Source organism: Schistocerca americana, chromosome 9 (genome assembly GCF_021461395.2).
Source record: "Schistocerca americana isolate TAMUIC-IGC-003095 chromosome 9, iqSchAmer2.1, whole genome shotgun sequence".
NCBI classification, from domain to species: Eukaryota; Metazoa; Arthropoda; class Insecta; order Orthoptera; family Acrididae; genus Schistocerca; species Schistocerca americana.
In genome coordinates, this window is record NC_060127.1 from 120,278,613 (window position 1) to 120,282,718 (window position 4,106).

Genomic DNA, 4,106 nt, shown 5'->3' on the forward strand with positions numbered 1-4,106 from the left:
ACGATAATTCTGTTATTCCACTCTCAAACAGCGAGGGAAAAAAAACGACCTCCTATATCTTTCCGTGCGAGCTCTGATTTCCCTTATTTTATTAAGATGGTCTTCCTCCCTAAGTAGGTCGGGGTCAACAAAATATTTTCGCTTTCGGAGGAGAAGGTTGATGATTGAAATTTCGTGAGAAGGTGAGAAGGCCTTTGTTTAAACGATTTACAACCCCAAATCCCGTATCACATCCGTGGTGCTCTCTCCCCTATTTGTCGATAATACAAAACGTGCTCTCTTTCTTTGAGCTTTCTCGATGTACTTCGTTAACCATATCTGGTAAGGATCTCACACTGCACAGCAATACTCTGTTTTCTGCCAATACAACACACTCTTTAGTACGCCGTCGCCACAACATTTTGAATGTGCACTTTCTAATTTAATTTGTTCCTAATTGAATTTGTGGCCTTCAGATTTGACTGATTTACTGTGTAACCGTAGTTGAACGGATTTCTTTTAGCATTCATGTGAATGACCTGTCACTTTTCATTATTTAGCGTCAATTGCCAATTTTCCCACGATACAGATATGCTTTCTAAGCCATTTAGCAATTTGTTTTGATCTTCTGATGACTTTAAACGGAATTAAATGACAGCATCATCTGCAAACAACCTAAGACGGCTGCTGAGATTGTGCCCTAAATCGCTTATACAGATAAGGAACAGCAGAGGACTGTAACGCCAGTTTGGGAAACGCCAGAAATCACTTATGTGATTTTACTTAGAAAACATGGTTCTTCTGAAACACCATTAGCTCTTTATTCACACGAAGTGTTGAGTGCTATTGATAAAGGATTTCAAATTCAATCCGTTTTTCTAGATTTCCATAAGGCTTTTGACACTGTACCTCACAAGTGGCTTGTAATCATATTGCGTGCTTATGGAATATCGTCTCAGTTATCTGACTGGATACGTGTTTTCCTGTCAGAGAGGTCACAGTTCGCAGTGATTGACGGAAAGTTTTGCATGCAGTATCCTGTTGCAATTCAAACTTACCGCCATTTTTTTCTTCTGGAGGCTTAGGTTAGTGTACATAGCACAATTGGTCTCTTTTCCCACCAAAATTCAAACTTCCTGCCATTTTTTCTTGAGGTTAGGTCAGTGGACATAGCACAATTGGCGTATTTTCCCGCCTAAAGCCGCCATCTTGGATGACGTCATGTGCTGTTGCCAAGTCTACATGCCGCCATCTTGGATGATGTCACCACTGCCATCTTGAATAAATTTGGCAACAATGCAGCGTGTCGTGACGCGAAGGTTGCCCTACTACTGGTGGCTAAATAGGCGAACAGACTTAAGTCTTGCCCTCGCTGTTATCCAGGGTGGTCCATTGATCGTGACAGGGCCAAATATCTCACGAAATAAGCGTCAAACGAAAAATCTACAAAGAACGAAACTCATCTAGCCTGAAGGGGGAATAGAGATGGCGCGATGGCTGGCCCACTAGATGGCGCTGCCATAGGTCAAACGGATATCAACTGCGTTTTTTAAAATTGAAACACCCATTTTTATTACATATTCGTGTATGACGTAAAGACATACGAATGTTTTAGTTGGACCACTTATTCGCTTTGTGATAGATGTTGCTGTAATAGTCACAAACATATGACTTACAATTTTAGACGAACGGTTGGTAACAGGTATGTTTTTTAAATTAAAATACACAACGTAGGTACGTTTGAACATTTTATTTCGATTGTTCCAATGTGGTACATGTACCTTTGTGAACTTATCATTTCTGAGAACGCGTGCTGTTACAGCGTGATTTCCTGTAAATACTACATTGATGCAATACATGCTCAAAACGATGTTCGTCAACCTCAAGGCATTTGGCAATACGTGTAACGACATTCCTCTCAACAGCGAGTAGTTCGCCTTCCGTAATGTTCGCACATGCGTTGACAATGCACCGACGCATGTTGTCAGGCGTTGTGGATCGATCACGATAGCAAATATCCTTCAACTTTTCCCACAGAAAGAAATCCGGGGACGTCCGATCCGGTGAACGTGCGGGCCATGGTATGGTGCTTCGACGACCAATCCACCTGTCATGAAATATGCAATTCAGTACCGCTTCAACAGCACGCGAGCTATGTGCCAGACATGCATCATGTTGGAAGTACATCGCCATTCCTACATGCAATGAAACCTTGTAGTAACTTCGGTAGAACATACGTAGGAAATCAGCATACAGTGCACCAATTAGATTGCCATCGATTAAATGGGGTCCAATTATCTTTCCTCTCATAATGCCGAACCATACATTAACCTGCCAAGGTCGCTTATGTTCCACTTGTCGCACCCTTCGTGGATTTTCCGTTGCCCAATAGTGCATATTATGCCGGTTTACGTTACCGCTGTTGGTGAATGGCGCTTCGTCGCAAAAAATCTGTATCGTCCCGTAATTTCTCTTTTGCCCAGTGGCAGAACTGTACACTACGTTCAATGCCGTCGCCATGCAATTCCTGTTGCATAGAAATATGGTACAGGTGCAATCGATGTTGATATAGCATTCTCAACCCTGACGTTTTTGAGATTCCGATTCTCGCCCAATTTGTCTGCTACTGATGTGCGGATTAGCCGCGACAGCAGCTAAAACACCTACTTGGGCATAATCATTTGTTGCAGGTCGTGGTTGACGTTTCACATGGCTGAACACTTCCTGCTTCCTTAAATAACGCAACTATCCGGCGAACGGTCCGGGCACTTGGGTGATGTCGTCCAGGATACCGAGCAGCATACGTAGCACACGCCCGTTAGGCATTTTGATCGCAATAGCCATACATCAACACGATATCGACCTTTTCCGCAGTTGATAAATGGTCCATTTTAACACGGGTAATGCATCGCGAAGCAAGTACCATCCGAACTGGCGGAATGTTACGTGATTCCACATACTTACACGTTTGTGACCATTGCAGCGGCATCTATCACAAAGCGAAAAAAGTGGTCCAACTAAAACATTTATATTTCTTCACGTACTACAAGAATACGTTATAAAAATGGGGGTTCCTATTTTAAAAAACGCAGTTGATATCCGTTTGATCTATGGCAGCGCCATCTTGCGGGCCTACCATAGCGCCATCCGGTTTCCCCCTTAAAGCTAGACGAGTTTCGTTCTTTGTAGTTTTTTCGTTTGATGCTTATTTCGTGAGATATTTGGCCCGTTCACCATCAATGGACCACCCTGTACTCGGCACAAACGCCAATACTGCCCCTTCCGACGAACTCAGTGTTACGTTTGTGGTAGGAAAGGACATGTGCAATCGGTATGTTTGCAAGGGAACAAAGAAGAATTTAGCCCACTCACAAAACTCTCACCAGGCCCATGTTATTAATGCGGTATATTCAAAGTCTGTATCTAGCAAGCGTGCGGTTTCTACAGTGGTACGACAGTCAAACAAACTTTTTGTTCATTTATTTAGGCCTATTTGTAGGGAATGTGTGCAGTTTCAGTTGGACACGGGGTGCCTCTGTAACATTGCTAAATCGGCGCAACTGTTAGGCTCTCCACGCCTGTCTAAAACTAACACGTACCTGAAAGCTTATAATGGACATGACATTCCCGTTCTCGGAACATGTACTTTGCTTGCCTTGTATCGCTCGCATACGGGAACAGTGACTTTTACAATGCTACACTCACGTGAGTAGGAGAACGTATTTGGCATTGGTTCTTTTAATTTGTTTGGCTTTAACATTCAGGAAATATGTTGTCACTGTCTGTATTCAATGCAAAAGGCAGTGCAGCTAGCTTGCTAAAAGAATTTCAGGAACTCCTTTCCGAAGGTTTAGGAAAAGCTATCCATTTTGTGGCACATATTACGCTGAACGACAATGCTCAGCCGAAATTTTGCCGGGCCGGAACTGTTCCCATTGTATTACGGGACAAAGTCGCGGCTGAACTTAAGGAATTGCAAGATAATGGAGTTATTGCGCCCTTATCAGCAGGTCAGTGGGCAAGTCCACTGGTTTTACTACCCAAACCTTCAGGTTGCATTCGCCTCTGTGCTGACTTCAAGTCTACAGTCAACCCACAAACAGTCATTGATACTTATGCATTGCCAC